Here is a 24101-nt window from a genome sequence, read left to right as displayed (position 1 = left end):
CCACTGATCCTCAGGTCTGTTCCTTTGCCAGTACCATGCTGATTTTCTCACAGTAGCTTTGCAGTATAGTTTCAAGTTGGGGATTGTGATACCCCCAGCCATGTCTCTGTTGCTTAGAATTGCTTTAGCTATTCTAGGTCTCTTCTGGTTCCAAATGAATTTTTGGATTGTTTTCTCTAGTTCTGTGAAGTATATTGTTGGAATTTCAATTGGCATTGCATTGAATCTATATAGTAGTTTTGGAAGTATGGCCATTTTCATTATATTGGTTCTTCCTACCCAGGAGCAAGGGATGCCTTTGCATTTTCTTATATCCTTTTCAATCTCTTTTTTCAGTGCTATAATTTTCAGTATATGTCTTTTGGTTCCTTTGTTAGATTGATTCCTAGATATTTCATTTTTTTGGATGCTATTGTAAAAGGAATTGTTTCACTAATTTCTCTCTCAGTGAGTCTGTTATTTGTGTATAAGAAGGCTATTGTCTTTTGAGTGTTGACCTTTTATCCAGCTACTCTACTGAATCTGTCAATTAAGTCTAGAAGTCTTTTGCCCAAGTATTTTGGGTCTTCTATGTAAAGTATCATATCGTCAGCAAATAACGACAATTTAACTTCTTCCTTTCCTATCTTTATTCCTTTTATTTCTTTCTCTTTTCTAATTGCTGTGGCTAATGTTTCCAGAAAAATATTGAACAGGAGTAGTGATAGTGGGCATCCTTGTCTTGTTCCTGATTTTAGTGTGAAAGTTTTCAGTTTTTGACCATTTAGTATCATGTTGGCTCTTGGTTTTTCATAGATAGCCTTAATCTGGTTGAGATAAAGACCTTCTATTCCAATTTACTGTAGTTTTGTTTTTTTCTTTTGTCACGAATGGGTGTTTTATCATGAATGGGAATGAATGGGTGGAATGTCGTCAAATGCCTTTTCTGCATCTATTGAGATGATCATATGGTTTTAGTCCTTGACTCTGTTAATATAGTGTATGACATTTACTGATTTATATATGTTGAACCATCCTTGCATCCCTGGGATAAATCCTACTTGGTCAGGGTATGTGACCTTCTTGATGACCCTCTGTATTCTGTTTGCCAGTATCTTATTGAGGATTTTTGCATCTATGTTCAGTAGGGAGATTTGCCTGTAGTTCACTTTTTGGATTGGGTCTTTCCCTGGTTTTGGAATCAAATTAACACTTGCTTCCAGGAATGAATTTGGAAGTATTGCTTCCCTTTCTATTTCCTTGATGAGTTTAAAGTGTAATGGCAATAGGTCTTCTTTAAATGTCTTGTAGAATTCGACAGTGAAACCTTCAGGGCCTGGGCTTTTCTTTGTTGGTAAATTTTTTATTGCATTTTCAATTTCCCTCATTGTAATTGGGGTGTTTAGAATTTCTATATCTTTTTCATTTAACTTTGGCAATTCGTATGTATCTAGGAGTCTGTTCATTTCTTCTGTGTTTTCCATTTTGTTAGCGTAGAGGTTCTCCAAGTAGGTATTGATGATCCTCTGGATTTCTGCTCAGTCTGTTGTGACTTCACTTTGTTCATCCTTAATTGCATGGATTGAGCCTTTTCTTTCCTTTTTTGATAAGGTTGGTTAAAGATTTATCAATTGTATTTATTCTTTCAAAAAACCAATTCTTTGATTCATTAATTTTTTGTATCATTCTCTTAGTCTCCATTGCATTAATTTCTGCTCTGATCTTTATATTTTCCTTTTTTGTATGAGCTTGGGTTTGTTATGCTCTTCTTTTTCTAGGAGCTTGAGGTTCTGCATTAGGTTGTTTGAGTTCTCTCTGTTTTCCTAATATGGGCATTCACAGCTGTAAATGTCCCATGTAGAACTGCTTTCATTGTGTTCCATAGATTCCTGTATATTGTACTGGCATTATTATTTACTTGTAGAAACTGTCTAATTTCTTCTTGAATTTCCTCTGTCACCCATTGTTTGTTCCGGAGGGTATTATTCAATTTCCATGTGTTTGTGGGTGTTTTGCAGTTTCTTATGTTACTGATCTCCAATTTTATTGCACTATAGTCTGATAATATACATGAGGTAACTGCAATTCTTTTACATTTACTTAGACATGTCCTATGAGCTAGCATGTGGTCTATTTTGGAGAATGACCCATGGGCAGCTGAAAAGAATGTGTATTCTGATTTTGAGTGGTGGAATACTCTGTAAACATCTATTGAGTCCATTTTTTCAATAGCTTGGTTCAGTTCTAGAATTTCCTTGTTAATGTTTTGTCTAGATGATCTGTCTATTTGTAATAGTGGGGTATTGAGGTCCTCCTCTACAATTGTATTAGTGCTTATTTGGTTTTTCACTTCCATTTATGTTTGTTTTGTATAGTTGGGGGCATTTTTATTTAGTGCATACATATTTAGGATTGTCATCTCTTCCTCTTGGATTGTTCCCTTCACAAGGATGTAGTGACCATCTGTGTCTCTCTTAATTAGTTTTCAAATCTACTGTCTGCAGATAAGATTGTGTCCCCTGCTTTTTTCCAGTTCCTGTAGCATGGAGAACTGTTTTCCATACTTTTACTTTCAGTCTATGAATTTCCTTTTGAGTTAGGTGTGTTTCTTTTATACAGCATGTTGTTGGATTTTCCTTCTTAATCCATTCTGCCAGTCTATTTCTTTTGATTGGTGAATTGAGGCCATTAACATTGATGGTTATAATTGATAGTTATTGACTCATCCTTGTCATAATATTTTACTATTGTTGGCTCTTTTATTTCTTATTTTTCCCTCTTTCCCTTTAGTTTCTTACCTTGCCTGGTGGCTTCCCTCTGTTGGGCCTCCTGGAGTTGTGACCTTCATTGTCTTTTTGTAGGATATTGTTTAGAATTTTTGGAGTGCTGGTTTGGTGTTCATGAAATTTCTCCGGTGTTCTTTGTTGAGGAAGAATCTACTTTCCCCAAATTATCTTTTGAAAGATAATTTTGCAGGATACAACAGTCTAGTTTGGAAGTTATTTTCTTTTAGGGCTTGAAATACTTACTCAAGGCTCTTCTTGAGTTGAACGTTTGTGTTGAGAAGTCTGCTGTGATTCTGATGGGCTTTCCTTTGCATGTGATTTGTTTTTTTTCTTTATCTGCTTGTAGGATTTTGTACTTCTGTTGGGTTTCTGGTATCTTGACTATTATATGTCTAGGTGTAGATATTTTTGATCATGGTTAGCTGGAGTTCTATATGCTTCATTTATCTGTATGTCCAATTCTCTACCTCTGTCAGGGAAGTTTTCAACTATTATTTCTGTGAACAAATTTTTCATGTCAGTTGTACTTTTTCTTGCTTTTCTGTGGACTCCTATCAGTCTTAAGTTGTTTTTCTTTGCATTATCTAGCAGCTGCTGGATTGATTTCTCGTGGTCCCTTACTATTTTGAAGAGATCTCTCTTTTCATGGTAACTAAGTGCAATCCTGTCTTCTATATCTGATATTCTATCTTCATAGTCCCTTAATCTGCTGTGCATACTTTCAATGGAGTTTTTAATCTCCTGGACATCTGTTTGAATCTGTTTCATGGTTTCCATTTCTTTCTCATGCTGGGCATTCATGTCTTCTAGCATGGTTCTGAGCTCATCTGTTTTTTTAATCTCTTTCTGTTCTAGAGCCTCTAATCATGTCTTTCACTCTGCTCACCATCTCTGTAGTTATCTGGGAAATTATTTCTCCTTTGAATTTTTCTAGAGCCTTATTCATCTGTTTTGTTGCTTCCTGTGCTATCTGTTCAGGGTGTCCAGGTGGTTGATTATCAGTTTTCCACCTCATTTCCCCCAGAATTTGCCTTTCTTGGGCTGGAAGTCTGAGTTTGTGCCTTGCTCAAATGCCTTCTCATTTTTGTTTTTGGTACTGTCCTTGGTTTAATTCCTGGGTTGATACTTTGAAATTGTTTATTGTAAGTATCTTTGTTGCTTGTAGTTAGAACCCTTATGGAATGATTGCTTCTCTGAGATGTCTTCCAGATATAGCTGGTTTTTAGGTTTTGACTCTCTAATGACTCTGAGGCTCTCTCATTTTCATTATACCAGGAAGGACAACTGATTAGATCAATGCCAGCATCTTAGCCCAAGTGATACAATCAGCAACACCATAGCATCAAATACATCTTAGAAAATGACAATTTGTGGTAGTTATTAATCTATCACCTTTAAGTGTGAATTAAATCAAAATCGAGGAACAACCCAACATATGTTTATAGTAAATAAACTCTTCAATATAACAACTTTACCCTTCAGGATGGGGAGTTAGGAGGCATTGGGGAGGAAGGGATAGATACGTAGAAGGATAGGGGAAGGTTAGCAGTGAGGTCAGAGGACACAGGCAAGAGATGGAAAAGAGAAGAAAAGAAAATAAAGACGAAATCCAAATTAGAGCCAGAAGAGTAACACAAAGGGAGATGAAGAGCAATGTGGGACAGCAAGAGAGTGAGTCAGAGAGAGAAAGAAAAAAGAAAGATAAAAGAAGAGAAAATTAAAAATTTAAAAGAGTAGAAAAAGAAAAAAGTTAAAAATAAGAGCAAAAAATAATAATTTTGAATCTAACAAATAAAAAATAAAAATGGTATGTCTCTGCTGTCACAATAAACAATGTGGGCAGCAGTGTGTAGGTATAAGTCAACGAGTCTCAGCAAGCCAGTAGCAAACCCATGAGATTCAAGCAGATTTCTGGCTGGAAGGCCCAAGCTGAGTTCCCTGTTCTCTTGCAGGGTTGAACTCTGCAAGGTTCTAGTGCAGGTTCCAGCTGCCCTTCCCCTGAAGATAGTCCAGCTTTTGATGGGAGGTGGTGATCCCTCCAACTTACCAACTACTGTGGTCTGGGGTGCCTTTATTGCAGAGATTCTCTTCACTTTTCCAGTGCACTTCAGTTTTCATCAAGGAGCCTGAGAGAGGCCCTCTATCTGTTGTTCACTTCTGTTCTATCTTCTGGAGCTCAGGACAATGACCTTTATATACCCCTGTGCCTTTGTAGTGTGGAACCAGGTAGTGGCACAGCCAGGAGGCCAGGGGCAGGGGGAGGGGTGGTGGGCTGCAGGTGTCTGCGTGACTAAGCTGGTGCTGTGGTCGTGGCAAGGGGGTCCTCACCATCTGGCTGGTTGCCGGTGGGCATGGCATGGGTTGGAAGGAGCAGGGCTCCAATTGGCCAGGGACCTCTCCACCTGTCTGGCTAAGCTGGTCACTGTGGAACAAATCTTGATAACAGATGGCAACATGGAGGATACTGAATACTGAATGGAAGCAGCTTTATACAGAGGTTGCATCCCACATGTTCCCATGAGTTGTGAACATGAGTAGATCCAGCCACCTCTGAAAAGTCTCCCCTATGGCCACATGAGACTTTAGAGGGACATCTAAACATAAGTTATAACAGACGGGTTTTCATGGAAGACAATTTTTCCATGATCTTGGGATGATTCAACTGCATTGTATTATTCATTGTGCACTTTATTTCTATTACTATTATTACATTAGATGTTCATAAGAAGCATGCACCCTAGATTCCTGGCATGTACAATTCACAGTATAAAATCTAATGCTTCCACTGATCTGACAGGAGGCAGAGCTCAGGCCGTCATGCCAACAATGGGAAGTGGGGTAAGTACAGATGAAGCTTCACAGGCTTGCCTGCAGCTCACTTCCTGCAGTGTGTCCTGATTCCTAATAGGCCACTGACAGCTACCAGTCCTCAAACCAGGGGCTGGGGACTCTCAACAGTGTCTGCACCAAAGGGCAGGAATCTTAAGAACTATCTTGGAACTCTACCTACCACAAAATGCACTCTATGGTCTTAAACAATTTCTCATGTATTTGCTCATTTTAATAAGTTAAATAAAAATATAACAATAAAACTATACATATCACTTGAAGGAAAAGAAAAAATGCCGAGGTCCAGAACTTCCCATTTGTCCCTTGTTCCACCTTTCCATGAAGGCCAGCTGTAGGTTTATAGCAGATCTCATGCACATGCCTGACATCCACTGACCAAAGCTTCACCCAGCATTTTTTCTTGTTATTCATTTGGAAGGACTGAGTTGAACTGATCACTTCATGCATGAAACAGTATGCTAAATCTGAAGCAGGAATGAAACACAGAGAGAGAATAGCAAAGCCCTTTGGGGAAGATCCCTTGGGGTGGGGAGAGGGCTCACCTGTCCCTTCCTCATGCAGTTCCTGGTCCTTTCCCTGCTGAGGCCCAGGGTCATCTCTGGGTTCAGAGCATTTTCCTACATACCTGCTCCATCTCCAGCCTACAGAAATTATTTCCATTCCATGTTAGTTTGGGCTCTTCTAGCATTTTACACTCATGGGAACATGTGGGATGTGTGTGATGCTGGGATTAAAAGTGTGTGATTACTAAATCAATCCACTCTGGCCAAGATTAATGATATGAGTGTTACACCCACCCTAGGGAGGGTAGCCTGCATAAAATATAAGGGGCAGAGAGAGGGCCAATGTGCTCTCACCTGCCTGCTTGCTGTTGACTATTGCAATGCCCCTCTGCTATTCCACCTGCTTTTTCTTTCTTGCCTGCTTTTTTCTACATTCTCTTCCTGCCTGCATTTTTCTTTCTTGATTCTGAGTCAAGAAGTGTATGTTCATCTATTTTTTATTATAAAAAATGTACTATTTGCAGCAAACTGGAAATAATGAAAGAGAAGTAAAAAATTATTATTGTTACCATTTAGATATAAAATATGGTAATATTTAGTTGTATTTTCTCCAATTTTTTCCTCTGTATGTTAATATATCATCAATTTATCATAATACTAATACTCTATTTTCAATATTTGATATTAATAATTTTATCTATAATTTCTTTTTAAAAAGATTATTTTACTGGTTATCTGACATTCTAATAAGCTTATACTATATTTAACTAACTGCCTGTTAGTGAACATTTACATCACTTACTACACTTTTCATTATAATTATATTGCATTGTATATTTTTGTGCATGAAATATTTTCATGCATTTAATATTGCATTTTAAATCTTTTTCTAATTAAATTGTTTATCATGAGGATCATGGCATTCTAGGATTTAACTCAATGATTGTCAACCTTGCCTACTTTAGTCAGTTTATTTTAAATATATACTTCTTGCCCAACCTCAGATTTTCTGGATTTAAATATTCAGGGATGAAATCTAGGAATGGGAATGTGTGTTTCTAGCCAGAGCCACCAGGACAGTTACATGACCAGGTAGGTATGGAAAGTGTTTATCAGCCTTCCTCAAGCTCTTCAAGATTCCTCCAGCTTCCACACAACACCCATTTTCAAGGTCAAGGCCACGAGTTTTGGGTTTTTGCTATCATAGCATCTCAATTCCATGTACCAAATACTAACAGATACACATCTGTCAGTGATGTGTATCAAAGCATACTACAAACTCATTGCTGTCAAAGAGCAACCATTTTGTTATGGTCATGAATTCTGTGAGTCAGGAATTTGGTCAAGACATGTCTAGATGATTCTTTTGTTCCTCCTATCATATACCGATGCACTCATCCAGCTGAAGTGCTGGTCCGGAAGATCCCAACAGCCTTTATTCATAAACCTAGTGACTTATTGAGGATGAAATAGTATTAAATGAAGTGCCTTCATGAGGCTTCTGGAGTGGCACTCTCCATGTGGCTGGGCTTTCAACTTGGGAATTAGCTTCCTACAGATTGAATCTCCTCAGAATGGGGATCTGGAAAATACAGGTTATAAAACACTCAATCATAAAACTGAAAGGACTTTTATGACCTAGACATGGAAGTCACATGGCATCTCTTTCACCTTTCTGCAATTGTCTAAGCAGTTCACAGCCCACCTAGACTAGTGTCAGAGGGGGAGAATAGCCCCAACTCTCCATGGGAAAACTGTCAAAGAAATTAGTGGTATTTAAAAAGAAAACAATTTCCATACTGTAGATCTGAACTATCCAACAAGGTATCTAGTCATATGCAGCTATTTAAATTAAGAAAAGGAAGTAAAATGAAAAATTCAGATCTTTAGGCTTAGTAACCATATTTCAAGAGTCCAGGAGCCATACGTGGCTAGTGGCTACCATATTGGACAGCTTAGCTATGGAATATTTCCATCATTGCAGAAATCTTTTTTGGGTAACTCTGGTGTTGACAGATTGTTCAGTCCATTACAAACAAGTGTGCCTTTCACTCAGATGGTAGATCCTAAGAATAATATCTCATTAAAAGTAACTAGGAAGTCTTGGTTGGGTTAGGTCTGGGGCAGTAGATAAACATGATAAGACTGAAAAATCTTGTTATCACTTAACCTATCATGATATTTGTGTCACAGACAAAGGAACTTGAAGATGTTCTCATTCCCACATAAGAGAATGTTGATCATGAAAATATTAATAATTGACAGTGTATTAATAGCATCAAATATTTTATTGAAAAACAGACATACAAAGAGACATTCTCATGGCTGCCGGAACTTTAGAGAAGCCAGCTAATAACTGCAGAAAGAGTCATACAGTCAGAAATTAGTATCTTTTTGCTACCTTTAAGAAAATAAATGATCATCAAAGGCCAGTAAGAGGATTTGGTGAAATGCTGGTGAGAAAATGTTTAATGGATGAACAAGACTGTAATATTTGAATTTAAGGATCAATCTTAAGAGCACAGAGGGAAAAGATGATATGTGCTTCCTAATGTGATAGAATAAACTACCCAGTAACCTGTGAATTATCTTTGCCAAATCTGAACTTGATTCTAATAAAGCCCAGAAATTTATTCTTTGCTTTTACAAGAATTATGGGGACAGAGAAATGTGTTAAATGACATCAATTAATTGCAGCATGTCAAAAATAGAATGTGGGAAATTCTATGAACAAATGAATTAGCTTCTTCAACAAATCAATTAAAGTAATCAAAAAGAATTTACAGATTAAAAGACAATTAAGAAGCTGTGCATGGTGAAGCAAGCCTGCAATCCCAGCTACTTGGGAGGCCGAGACAAGAGGATCTTAAGTTTGAGCCCAGCCTGGGGGGCAGCTTAGTGACTCAATGAGACCCTGTGTCCCTGTCTTAAAAAAAAAAGACAATTAAGAAGTATGTTACATAGTCAAACTAAAAGATGAGTAAATTGTTTAGATCTAGATTCAAATGCGCCAACTATAAAAGACATTTTTCTGAGATAATTGGATGCATTTGAGCACTGACTATATTTGTAAAAATATATATAAATATATGTAAAAAATATATTTTTACGTATATATAAATATATGTAAAAGTTGTTATTTTTATGTGGGTGAAGAATGCATATATTTTTGCTGTCTTAATAAAGGAATTTATAATCTTCAATGATATACTGAAGTACTCCTGGATGATAGAATAATTTCTGGAATTTAAAAAAATGTATAAAATGGTAAAACATTTAGTCATTGTAAGGATAATGGAGAATTGGAGGTTGTTCATGTTTTCTTAACATGTTGAAAATGAATGATAAATTGATTATTGGTTCCTGATTGCATTTTTCTTTTTGCTTGTGGGTCAAAATTTCAATTATAGAATACTGAATACATGATTTTATCTCAATTGTTTAAATGTCAAGATTTTTTTTCTTTTTATCACAATTTTTGGTGTGTTTTTCAGATCAATATATTTTGAAACAATTCTGTTAACTTTGTATATTCTGGTAATGTCTTAATACTGCTTTTTATTTACATTGCAGTTATTTATTTTAAGGCAAAGCTTATAATTTGAAATGACTCTAGGGAGGAAAAAAATTACACGAGTAAAACAAATTTTGTGTGTATTCCGCCCCGACCCAAACAAACAAGACGCTTTGAAAGTGCTGCCAACTTCTGACGTGTGTTATCAAATTGTTACTTTGTTTTTAAAGGGAAGAGTCTGATACAAATTAATAAAACTTCTTACAAAACAACAAAGTCTACATTTGGTATTTTCTGTGCACTGACCACTGCACTTTGCATATTAACTCTGTAGAACTGCGAGAATCACCCGAGTCAGGAGGGGCCATAGGATGCAGGAAAACGGGGCTGAGAGGGGTGCGTCCCCCGCCCCGCGCAGGTGGACCAGGGCTGAGCAGCGTGTGGTCCTCTCCTCTGCTGATCCAGCCAGACCTTCAGCTCACAAGGCTCTGCAGGGAAAGTCTTTTCTCTCCGTTGCTTTCTTCTGCTTTCCCTGTCCTCTTTGCTCTGCTTTGCTACTCCCTACTCTCTGGGTTTTTGTTGTGGTAAGTGGATGAAAGAACAATAAGGCGCCCCAGTGAAAATGCCAAGTTACAGTACAAGCTGCTGTTCCTAACTAGCCTCAGGCAAAACTCTGTTACAACAGAGGGACTTAATTGGAGAATTGGATTTCCATTGAAAACCTACAACTGGATCTCCAGCGCAGGGCAAACCTTTCCTCAAGAGCCTTGCAAAGAGAGTGTCACTACCCTTGTGAGAGTTGCGATTCAGATTCCTGCTTCAAGGAGCAAGAGACTCCATAGCGATGGCACAGAATGCTGTCTGATTGCCTGATGGACTCTGCAAAGGGAGGATGGAGGATGAATCGCCAGCGGGCCCGGACCTCTAAAGGCAGGGAGGGAAAATGGTGACTTACATCCTTCAAAGAAGCTGGGTAGAGCCTCTAGCAGAGACCATCCTAGGGCTTGTATAACACCAGCAAAGGCCATGCACTGACCAGGAAATGGAGGTAAGAAGAGGGCATCTTTGGCACAGGGCTCAGAGAGATGAGAAACTTCTCTCATATTCCCCAGGAAGAACCGAGAACTGCTGTAACCCACTCTCCATGGCTCAGGGTGTCCAAAATTTTTTGGTGTACTTTTAAGCTTTAAGAACTTCAGAAGTGTAAATGCCAAGAAATTACAAAAAAAAAAATTTGAATGTTGAATTATTTACATTTCTTATATACATATTGAGATTTGTATTTAAAAACCATAAATTGTTAATTTTATTTTTTCAGGGTTCTATTGTTCATGGTGACAAACATTGACTGATACAAAACATTAAGATTAAAATTTTATTTTCACTTTGACAAACTATATAAACATGTAAGAAATTTAAATAATTTAGCTTTCAAAGGCTATTGATTTTTGGTAGGTTAGCAGCAGGTATTTGTCAGGTAAAAAGCTGAAAACCAAGACCAGGCCAGGCCACAACAAGCCTTTATTGTAGGGACAATCTGCCAGGCTGTCTCTGAACAAAGGAGAGACAAAAGCAATATGGCCAGGTTGGCAAGTGTCTTTTATAGGAGTGGGGGTGGGGCTTGTAGGAGCTGAGGTGGGGTTGAGTGAAGTAGTGGCTAGGGACTGGAGGAGCCTGTGACGTCACTAGTTGCTAGGAGGAGAGCAAGTATTAGGTTACTCTTGGTGGGAGTAGGGGCATGTTGGAAAGAAGGTAGCTATTATATACAGCAGCCACCCTAAATTGGAGGGAAATCTATCAGTATTGATATTAGAGAGATGTCTGTAGAGTATTCATACAGTACATGCAAAATAGTATATACATACATTCACTCAATGTGTATATTTTCAATATTTGTTGACTATTTATTAACTCTGTGCCAGACATTGTTTTAGATAGCGGGAAAAAACAAAACAGTCTTTTTTTTCCTAAAATATATACATTCTCCCAACAGTTTTTCTCAGAATTTGTGTTCAATCATTTTCAATAAATACTTTAGAAATCTTCATAAAGTTCAAAAATAAGAAACTCTAGTTTTGTTTTCTTGGATAGGATTTAAAAACTATATTATCTTAGAAAGAGGATCAATGAAGGTCACGGGCTATAGAATCTGATATATACACACACTCCTTGGGTACATTCATGATCATAAACTTCTAGGTGGCTGCCCAGCAGTCCTACTACATTTTCTGGTCATCTTACTCTACACTTAAGATCTCCCTCTTCTTAAAGGACTAACCCTTCTTCTTTAGCTGGTACATTGAGAAAAACAGGCAAGCCAACAACACTATCAGATGAGAAAGTCTATATCTTCTCTTATAAAATCTTCTAGCCAACTTGTATTTTGTACCCATACACCCTGCCTCCTCTCCATTTCTGGCTTCTAACTAAAGTCAACTTCCCTGCCTGCACACTGGAATCCAAACTTCTTTGGGGATACTGAAAACTTTTGTTTAAAAAAGTTTTTTCCTTTTTTCTGTACCATCTTTTTTCTGTTTCTACTGGATCTTTCCCATCAGCATACAAACACACTGTAATTTCCTCCATAAGAAACAAAACAAAATAACAAAACAGAAAACTTTGCATTCCTCTCTATTGCTCCATTTATTGGCTCCCATTTACAGTAATCTGAGAATTGTTTTTACTAGATGTCTCTCATTCTCTCTTGAGCAATTGCCAAACTGGCTTTTGTACATGACCACTCTATTGAAAAAACACAAAGGCCTAACTCACTTGACTACCAGGTAGTATATACAATGGCCAATTGTCAGTCCCATATTTGATTTCTTAACAGTATTTGATCCACTCAACCACACCCTCCTTGGGGAAGTCTCTGCTTCAGTTCGGATCATTGTTCTTTTTCACCTAGCACCCTAGACCCATAGTTCTAAATCTCATTTCTTAGTAGATGATCAGATTCGTATTTCAAGCCCCACTGTCTCTATTCAGCTTTATGCTCGTGTATCCATTTTATCATCGTAGATGTCCAGGGGGGATTGCAAAGCTAATATATTTCAAAAGAACTTATTCTCCCTTCACTGTAAATGGCAGGACTATTTACCAGGCCAAATATCTTTTAGATTCACTTTTTACCATCTTCAGTACTCCTATCCTGGTCCTTCTTAGACCTTGTTCATTCCTGTAAACTTTGGGACTAGCATTATAACCTCATTTCTCTGATTCCAACTTGTCACTCCTAGAACTTCTCTATATAGCAATCAGAATGACACTTCTACAACAGTAAGTTTCATCTTGCTGTTCCCCTGCTCCTGTAATCAGTTTGATTTTTACAATTGCTGGAATACATTTTCTTTTTATCATATGCTGCACTACCCTTTCTGATGGAGTCCTTGTTTCCTCTACAGCCTCATTTCTTACCACTCCCTGTCACTTCGCTATAGCCTGCTGATCTTCAGCATCACCCCAAGAAGGCCTCTTCTTCAGGTGCTGGACCAGGATGGCTCATCTTTCTGTAGCTTCCTGGCTGCTTTCTGAGTCTCATTCATGTCTCTCCTGTGATGTTGTGTTTTTCAGAGAGGCTTTCCCTCACCATGTGGGTAAAACACCATCATCCTCTCTACTCAGCACTGGCCCAGATTTGTATTTTTGTAGAACCCTGTAGCATTATACTGATTTAAAAATCACTGACGACTTCCTGCTTTTAGAATATAAGCCCCATGAGGGTGGGGATGTAATTTTGTCAGCTCTGCCTCTGGTGCCTTAAACAGTACCTCAACATAGGAAGTGCTCTTTAAATATTTATTGGATGCTAAAGTAATCTATAATAGAATCAGCCAAAGTGTACTTATCAGCAGTGCTTTTGTCTCTCTTTCCTTTTCCCTGATTCTCCACTTTGCTAGAGAAGGGAGTTCCTGACCAATTCTCATATTAAATCTCTTATTACTCTCTACATATCTACCTACCTGTGTGTGTATGCATCCATCCATCCATCCATCCATCCATCCATCCATCCATCCATCCATTTGGTTCTGTTTCTCTGGAGCACATCAAATACTAAAACAAAGTTTGTTGAACCAATAGGGAATGTTTCATGGTTCTCATGTAGCTCTCTGTCTCTGTCTCTCTCTCTCTCTCTGTCTCTGTCTCTCTAGTGTGTGTGTGTGTGTGTGTGTGTTTGTGTGTGTTGTAAAGAAAGGAGATAGCAGTGGCTGAACACAGAATGGGTGAATGACGGGTAAAACTCTGCTTTTAATGACAGAAAAGGACCTATAACCTGAGGAATGTGCCAGAGTCATGCATTGTGTTTTAAAATTTTTTTAAAATTAAGTTTGTTTGTGTGAGAAACTGAAAGTGTAAAAAAGGACCAAAGTACATTCTGCTTTTTAAGGGTGCTTCCTTGAAGCTCAGCTCAACCTCGTGGCTTTCCTTTTTGTAGATGGCACTAGGGAGCCCAGCTGTGGTCAAGTTGTGGTCAAAAGGAGTCAACTGCATCAATTAATAGATTATTACACCTATCTCCTATAGTCCATAAAAAGATATTGTCTTGGGACAAAGGATTATCCACTGGATTGATGGGCTAGTGCTACACCTTCTTCCCCTCCATCCCCGATAAATAAACCTCAGCTTTAGAGCCTGAATGTTTCAGCCTTTTGGATGTAGGGTGTTAGGAAGAGCAGAGATTAACTCTCTTGTTCTGCCCTCATTTGCTGAGTTAATCTATAGTACACTAAGAATTGTTCCTGGAATGCATAGGTCCTACTTAATGATTAGAGGTCTAGAATTCTGTCCCAAAAAGGCAGATTTCAGAGTTCCTCCACTTCTGTTCTCCTTGTTCTGTTTCAGCAAAATGTCCATTTTCTTTTTGCTTGTCCTCTAAAGTTGAATTTAATGATTGCAGTGGTGTAGAATGCAGGGACTGGCCAGTACTATCCAGGCCACTAAAGAAGAGTTTTTATAGTTTCTGGGAACTATTTGGGTTTCTCTTCAGGCAACTCTGGAGAGCAAATCAGGATTAAAAAAGAAATGTTCATTATCTGTGAAAGAAATTCTGTACTTTAAAAAATTTATGAAAATAATGGACTTGGCTGACAGAATTAATCATAAGGGAATTTAGTGAAGTGTGCTTGAATTTTAGTTCAATTAAAAAGTAACCACTGTCCAACTGAGGGTTGAGCAAATCTGCTCCCTGCATTCTTTTGTCAATTGATATGCTAACTTTTTAATGGGCTCATTTTTGTCTAGCAGAGAAGCACAGAAATCTATTCTGTTTTACTTGTCTCCAGCAGCTTGCATTAAGTAGAGCCCAGTGGTATGGTTTTGAAAGTGGGGAGGGAGGGGAGGAAGCGAACATTAATAAACACGAAGGTCAAGAAACCCAGAGTACAGAGGGTTTTGTTATTCTTTCAACATTTGCCACCAGATGCTTGTCTCAAAGAAGTCTGGCTTTGAGAAATGGTTTTTAAGACTTGCTTAGATGTGACAGCTGTAAAAATCCCTTGTGAAACCTGCAAAGGCAATCTCAGCCCAGCTGCTCATGTTTAGGGCTATCCAGAAGAAAATGCTGTTAGCGGCAGATTCATTTCTCCCCTTCCAGCTACTCTGAGAAACATTCAGTGCCAAATATGAAAATGGGTTTCTTGTATTTTTTCCTTCTGTCTTTGCTTAACAATAGTCCTGCATTCTTGACCACTAGTGGTCTGCAAAAGTAATAATGAGCTTTGTGACAAGGAAGGGCATTCACCGTGAGCAAGCAGCAAGCACATAAATGACCTTCCTTTGAGGAGGGTGATTGCCTGTGACTACCTTGCCAGAGAGACACCGCTGGAAGATCTAAAGAGGAAAATATACCAAAATAACTAATTACTTTAAAATTCACACAAGAATTTGGACATCTCACACATGTTGAGGAGCCCTTGGAGAATTTTCTTGACATCACTGACTGATGTTAAGGAGTAGTACAGAGTTACTTTCAATAAAATTAAGTTTAAAAAAATATTTTTATTATTAAATGACAAAATTATACATACAAATGGGATATTATGTAATATTTAGATACATGAAAACATTGTGAAATTTTAAAATCAGGGTGCCCATATCTATCTCTTTAAACCATTATCACTTCTTTATGATGAAAACATGCACAATCCTTTCTTTTAACTTTTCAAAAAAGTGTATAGAATATTATCTTCATCTATAGTTACCCTGCTATGCTACAGCTGATCAGAACTTATCTCTCCCATCTAACTATAACAGTACCATTTATCAGGCATCCCTCCCTCCTTAATCTCCCCAGTCTCTGGTTACCACTATTCTATTCTCCACAGCTATGAGATCAACTTTTTAAAATTTCACATATGAGTAAGATTGTGTGGCACTCGCCTTGCTGTGCTTCGCTTATTTCACTTAATGTGATGACCTCCAGTTCCATTCATATTGTTGCAAGGGACAGGATTTTTCCTTTTTTCTGGCTGAAGAGTACTGTATTATTTTGTGCATAGGTACCACATTTTCTTTATCCAGTTATCAAATGATGGACATTTAAGTTCTTTCCATTTCATGGTGATTGTGAATTTGGTAGTAATAAACATGCATATGTCTCTTTGACAAAATGATTTCTTTTCTTTTCGATATATACTCAGTAGTGAGATTGCTGGATCACCTGGTAGTTCTATTTTTAAGATTTTGCAGAACCTCCATACTGTTTTACACAATGGCTGTACTTAGATTACCACCCATAGTGTACAAGTCTTCCCTTCACAGCTTTGCCTGTACTTGTTCTTTTGTATTTTTGATCATAGTCATTCTTACTGAAATAAGGTGACAGCCCACTGTGGTTTTGATTTTCTCTGAAGATTAGTGATGTTGGGAGTTTTTTCATGTCTGTTGTCCATTTGTATGTCTTCTTTTGACATATGTCTATTTAGAATTATTGTGCATTTTTAATTAGACTATTTTGTTTTTGCAATTGAGGTTTTGGAGCTCCTTATATATTCTAGGCATTAATCCTTTGTCAGTTGTATAATTTGAAAATATTTTCTCCCACTCTATAGGTTGTCTCATTGCTCTTTTGAATGTTTCCTTTGCTGTGCAGAAGTTTTTAAAGGACCATTTGTACATTTTTGCTTTCATTTCCTGTGCTTTTGTGGCCTTTTCCAAAACAGTCTTTTCCCATTTCAGTTTTCTGAAGCATTTCTCCTCTTCTTTCTACTAGTTGTTTGATAGTTTCAGGTCTTAGTATCTTACCCATTTTGAGCTGATTTTTGCAATTGGTGAGATAGGAGTCATTCTCTTGCATGAGAATATCCAATTTTCCCAATACTGTGTATTGAAAAGACAATCATTTTCCAATGTGTGCTCTTAGTACCTCTGCCAAGGATCACTTGGCTATAAATGTACAAATTTGCTTCTAGGCTGTCTATTCTGTCCCACTGGCGTGTTATGCCAATACCGTGCTGTTTCAATTGCTATGCTTTTGTAACGTAAAAAAATTTGTTATACTTGACTTATTGAAAGATCTATATCTCCTACTGGATTGTCAGCACACTGAAGTTTTGAATCATGGCTTGTTGTTTTCTGTATCCTTCATAAATTCCAGCATCATGTTATGCACCTTGGTTCTTCAATTAATTTTTTTGGTGAGTGACATATTGGGTTATAGCACTTGGTATCACTAAAAGGAAAACCATATTGGGATTTGGAACTGAAGATGAGGACAAAGAGAAGTGGTTATTATTTTCCAACTCCATACAACATAAAACTTCTCTGTTTGTAAAGGCTTCTGTGATTAGATTAGCCCCTCTACGTCTCCCCTCTGTGGTCTGCCATGCCATGACACGACAGACTCACAGGAGAGAGATCTCATCACATTTACAAACTCATAATTTTGATCTCTTAGAAGAACAAGGAAGACCTCTGAAGTAGGTCTAAAATGGCTTGGGAGAGCCAGGAAAGGAGATAGCTCAGAGGTTTTATAGTGGTAAGGGGTGAGTCCAATGTAGAGGTTCCTGAGGAGGTTGAGGGACTTGTATGAATTTAGTCTCCCTCTGGCCAACTGGGCTATCTTATCAGCTTGTCTAAATATCTTAGTCTATTTGTGCTGCTGTAACAAAATTCTGTATACTGCATGGCTGATAAACAATACAAGTACATTTGTCACAGTTCTGGAGGCTGGATATCTGAGAACAGGGTGGTCTGTTTGTTGGAGACTCTCTTCCAGGGCAGAAAGCCATCTTCTAGTTGTATTGTCATGTTGTAGAAAGAGAGCTACAAGCTCTTGGGCTTCTTTTTATGTGGGCACTAATCCATTTATGAGTTCTCCACCCACCTCAAATACCTGTCACTGAGGCTTACTAGGAAAACACTTGGGAGGAAAAAACTATTGCACTAGGTGTGAGCAGGAGAAGGTGAAGGACAGGTGAAATTTAAAAGCTGTCATCAGTCAAATATCATTACAATGGTGTCAGAACCCTTATAACATAACTGGTCATTGTGACTTGTTTTATGGTACTGGGAGTTGAACCACTCAGGTCCATCTCTAGCCATTTTTTATTTTGAGATTGGATCTTGCTAGGTTATTGACTTGTGTAGGCTGGCTCATGCTTGTAAGTCTCATGCCTCAGATAAGTGGTTATTTTATAAGCAACTGAGTAGACATTTTTGTCATACTTTTAAAAGAAAAAATTCAATTAAATTTCTTTTTAAACAACTCTTCTTTCATTTTTGGGGGGCATATTCTTAAGTTAAAATTAGCTATTACTCCAGTTTATCAGTCCTTTGATAAATGTGTTCTATTGGAAAGTGAAGAAATACTTTGCTTTCCTTTCTTCCCCCTTAGAAGATGGTATGAGATAAGAGGTCTGCCAAGTTACTGTCTATAGTCATAACATGGTTACTGCCTCCAAAAAATGAAATGATCAGAGCACGAATTTTATAAGTGACTCACTGTGGGGACACTCAATTTCTGCTCTTATTGAGGACATTGAGGGGTAGGATTCCTAGCATAGCTAACAGAAACATTCCTAGTAGCAACTATGTATGGCTTCTTGATGCTCTTATTAAATTAATTTTTGGGATGAAATGGCAAGTTCTTGAACTCATTTCTTCTCAGATAAAGAAGGGGTTATCACATGGAAGATGGCTAAGAACTTCCCCCAACCTGCAGCTTAAGACGTCCAAGAGAGGTCTTGGCACAAAATATGAAAAACAGAGTCAAAATGAGACATGGACTTGATACCTAGAGTGATGGATAAAGCCTTCAAGAATGTAGTGAAATAATGAGGAACTCGGTGGATCCATGGAATGGTTTTGACTTCCAATAGTGTTAGAGGATATTAATATAAAAATTTTCCCTTGTAAGATGTGATCTCCTTTCATTAAAATATTTCTTTGGGTATACACAGAGGAAAGATAGGTAAATCATAATGGTGGCCTGATTGAAGTTCCTTTTGTCTTGGAATTGGTATTCTGCATGCTCACCTAATTGAATTAAGTGTGAGCAATGGTGATTTTTAGCTGTAAGAAAGACTGAGTGTGCATGAGTGTATATACTTGTGTGTGTGTGCATATATGGGTATATTGCTTGATAGGTTCACTTAGACCTGGATCCAAAGGTAGTCAACTGTAGACTGAGTTCAAATGCCAGAGCTAGAGAGTAGTGATCCTTTAAATGTAGTACATGAATCCCTAGGGATCTCTGAATCCATTTCAAGGGATCTGTGTGTTCAAAGCTTTTTTCATAATAGCATCAGATGTTACTTTCCTTCTCCTGTGTTGACACTGACAACTCGAAAGTAGTGGTGGGCAAATTTTTGCTCCTTAACAGGAATCTAAGCAGGGACACCAAACTGTTCTAGTGCTAGGAGTTATTTTTTCATGGCCATGCTCTTGCAGTTTTTTAAAAATGCTAGTGTTACTTAATGTCCTTGATAATACAGTAAAAATTGATTTTATCAAATATCAACCTTGAGTACATGAATGACTTTTTAGCATCAGATACAAATATAAGAGAATTACTGACATTATTTGGTTCCCATAATTGTGGGAAATCAAATCCTTATAATCAATCCCGTATTCTATATATAATTTCTAGTTATTCAGTGTCTCTACTAAAACCTTTAGTGATATAGTTCTAGGGGGAGGCTCTATAGATAACCTTCAAATATTTGCATGGGTATTAAGTGATCAAAGAATGTGTTTTATTACGCGTTGCCTCAAAGATTAGAATGAAGTCCTCATAGTAAAAGTGAGAGGAATGATGGTATTTGGATTCTGGAGAGAATTTTGGTTTAGTTTACAACCCTATTTACTTGAGCTTTAGTTTCTCACCTATAAAATGAGGATAATAATTGTAATCATTTCATATGGTTGTTATGGGATAAAATGGGTTAATACTGGTAAAATACTTTAAATAGTGGCTTTCATGTAGTAAGTACTATTTAAGCTTCTTTTACACTCTCCCCCCCAAAATCAGCAAGATTTTGTTTCTTTGAGAGTTTTTAAATCCTCACAGCTGTCGCAAAAAGTTGTGGAATGTATTGCAAAGAACAGAACCTCTCTTGACTGTGGCCAGCAAGACAGCAGAGGAAAAATACAGATTTATAGTCCAAAGACTTAATACATGTCTTGCCTCAGCCATTTGTTAGCTGTGTCATGATGGTAAGTCATTTAATCTCTCAAAATCTCCATGTCATCATCTAAAATATAATTTAGGTGAGACAATATGATTGAAGGTGCTTTGTTATCTGCAAAGTGCCCTGTAAATGTCAGTCCTTGTTGTTTCCTTGAAAGCTTTGAAGCAGAATCTGGTTGAGCTTGTCTCTGTCAGTGACACCAGAGAAAGGATTTTTGTGTCACACAGAAGTTAGGACTAGATAATCCCTATGACTTTTTTTCTAGCTCTGAGAGTGCATGAACTCTTTCTCAAGTAACCTGGCTGTCAAGGCTTGTGATCATATTAGGGGAGTTAATAAGGGAAGGATTTTTTTGGCAGAGTGAACGAGATGGAGCTGTACTAAATATGGAAATTAAATGAAGCAATTGGTGAGGAAGGTTAGCTTTTTCTACACATAATTGTCATGTTCCTAGTAGTGGTTGCTATTCTTTTATTGCACAAGTCCTTCTTCATTTGAATTACAACGAGTTCCACTCAAAGGTATCTAATTCCATCTTCCACGCTAAAGTTTAGGATCATTTGACTTTCTCATTTTCCTTCTTAGAGCTTCAGATTGTTATGGTTAAAAATAAAGTATTTATCTCCAGTTTAGAAATCTAATAAAACTTTGACAGGAGTGTGAAATGCTATAAAGCATCTCTTCAACAGATCCATCTCAATAACACTTTCTGACAATCAAAAAACCGTCAGGCCCACCCCTTAATGACTTCTGAAGTTTTAAAGGATTTGTACTAAGGATGTGAGAATGACTGGAAATGGATTTTAAAGTAGTGCTAACTTGTTTGTTTTAAAATCCACTCTCTGATTTGGCTTCTGAAGAGGGTTTGAAAATATGCCTCCATTAAAATGTAGACTGATGAGGTGATTATGATAATTGGAGTGCTACTTGCCTCTGGTTTGGAATTACTAGGGAACTGCTCCAACGTAAAATTTCTGTAAAGGGAAAAACATTTTGGAGAAGCCTAGAATCAAGCTTTAAAGGAAAGAGGATAGATAGCTAAGAGCTGGGTGATTTACAATGATGGGGAGGCCCTTGCTATCCAGACAGAACCAAATAATATTGGACAAGTGCTCAATAAAGATGCAATGCTTCTTAAAGCTGGAGCACATTATTAGAATTAACTGGGGGGATTTGTAATGACTGTGATTCTCAGGCCTCAAAGATTCTGATTCAATATGGAATGGACTAGGACTTTATATAAATATAAATTTCTATGTGCCTTTGATAATTAGCAATATTTGGAAATCACTGGAATGATGTACTTCTCAGCTTAAGTATATACAGAAATGAATGGGATTTTTAGAGTGAGTATTAAGGACTTAGCTGTTGTGGGTAATCTCAATGCTCTTGAATCTTGATTGTTAGAATTGAGGGTTTAAGGAAAGCAAGAACTACCTGTCAGCTCTGATGGGCAATTATAAACAGCAGGGAATTCAGAGAATGGGTCAGTTCCTGTGCTTAGTTGCATGGTTTTGAGGCTCTGTGATTATAGAGAATGAAGCTCTGCTCATATTTGACAGACAGAACTAAATATAACTTAAACATTTTCCCAATTTTCTGAGGTCTGAGAACACTGTCTAGAAAGGGACATAGGCCCAGATTTTTGACCCAAGGTTGTCTTGTGGACCATCACCTAATCTTTTCATGATTCATACCTATATTGCATCTATTAAGGCTTGGCCTTTGGACTTTGGTATGAAACAAAAAATAACAGATTTTGATATCTACTCAAATGAATGAATGAAATATAACTTGTATTTAAATTCAATATACGATAAGTTAAATCTGGTTTATCAAATCTCTGATCCTAACATCATAAATATAGTTTTTGTAAATACAACTTTTGTAAGTCATTAAAATTTTATGTGTGTTCAGAGAATTTACTTTTATCTGGTACTATATCCTTCCCAAAAGGAAGCAGCTTTATGAATGGAAATATTTCCTAATACATCTGTAGGGCAAGAAATGTATTTCTTTTAAAGTTACATGATATAAACTTATATTTTAGAGACTTAAATACATCTTTTCAGGTAACAGCATAGAATAGTCAAAGAAGCTGTAGTTGATAATGGGTCAGATCATTTTAAAGAATGAAGAATATAATGCAATACAATGAAGAGAAAATTCTTACTATTGTGCTTCTAAAGTTATTTGATCCTGAGTTTGAATCATGAGTTCTCTAGTTTGCTGGGGTAGAAGCTGTGCTACTTTTTTCTCTTGTTGCTGAGACAACATACCCAACAGCCAAAGTTAAAAGGAGACAGGTTTTATTTGGCTTACAGTTCATAGAGGTTTCAGTCCATAATGGGCTGGCTTCGAGGCAGGGTGGCAGAGCGGCAACAGTTCATGGCTGCGGAAGCAGCAAAAGCAAGAGAGTTTAATAGTGTCTTTCTGCCCCTTTGATCCCATCCAGACTACTGGGATTAGGGTGGTGCTAAACCAATCACTCACATGTGGTAGTTTAGTAATCACACACCCTTAGTCCCAGCATCACACATTCCCGACTCAGCCACCTCTAGAAAAGAAAGCCCCACCTCATCCACCTGAGGCTTTAGGGGGACATCTAGACATAAGCCATAACAAAGCTGTTAGTGCTTATCAATACCTACCTTCTCCTTTTCCACTTGTCCTTACAAATGGAGTCTATTTTTCATTCTGACCTGCAATTATATGTTGTCATGTGACTGAGTTCTGGCCAAGAAGATCTGAGTAGAAATGCTGTACTAACTCTGTCCTGGCCCTTCACAACTTGTCATGCACAATGCTTATTCTTTTCCTCTGTCTGCAGGCAAGAAGCAGGGAGTTAGGAAGAGGTCTCCAAGGCTTTTTTTTGTGATGTAGCTCTGTCATTTCCTAGAGCCTCAGACATTAAATTAGAGATAAACCTCTACTGTGAAAGCCACTGAAAATTGTTAATGTTTGTTACAGTGGTCAGCTTAGCCTGGCTTAAGTAGTTTCCAAAGATGGAGTTGGGTCCTAGGAGAGTGATTTAACACATGCATGAGCTTTGAAAACAAAAAGAATTTACTGAAATAAGGACTAATGCAAACTCTGACATGCAGGGAGGTGACTTTGGATTAGTTGCTTAACTTCTTCAGGGCTCAGTTTTTTCTTCTTAAAAATGATACTCACCTCAGTAGTACTCACCTCAAAGGATTGTTGTGAGAATTGCCTGAAATTGACTCATAGAACAGATAATAACTTAATAAAGTTAGCTCTTATTATTATAATTGACCATGGATACATTCTAATTTATTCAAGCATAATTGCTAAGTGCTTAGTATGTCAGGGCAAGGAGTTAGGGAAGGATATAATGATTAGCAGGACCCATTTTTGTCTTCAAAGAGCCCCTAGTCTAGGAAGATGATTGGAGGGAATACCAGTAATTACAGTATGTAAATGACTTTGAATCTGGCAACTTCTAAATCTGATAACTATAATATATTCAATATTCCTATGCTAAAGCATGCATCAGTAGGTGGAGGTATAAAAAGGATTTTAGGATTTTCTTGGGCTATGTATTTTTAAATTAAATTTTCTTGTAATATATAATTTTATTGTTTGTTTGTTTGTTTTTTGGTATCATGGATGGAACTTGGGTCCTTACGCTTGGGAGGCAGGCGGCAGAACCACTGAGCTAAATCCCCTGGAATATATAATTTTAAATTAATTATTTTAAGTTTTAATTTTTTTTTTGGAAACCAGCTGCTGAATTTACAAACCAATCTTCTTTGTTAGAAGTTAACTGGCTCTTGTATCAATGAATGCTAAAAGTAGAGGTTTGATCATGTAAGGGCAA

Source organism: Heterocephalus glaber, unplaced genomic scaffold, assembly GCF_053883595.1.
Source record: "Heterocephalus glaber isolate CG9 unplaced genomic scaffold, H.glaber_assembly_v1.0 deba00001497, whole genome shotgun sequence".
NCBI lineage: Eukaryota > Metazoa > Chordata > Mammalia > Rodentia > Bathyergidae > Heterocephalus > Heterocephalus glaber.
Note: the sequence above shows the minus strand (reverse complement) of the source record.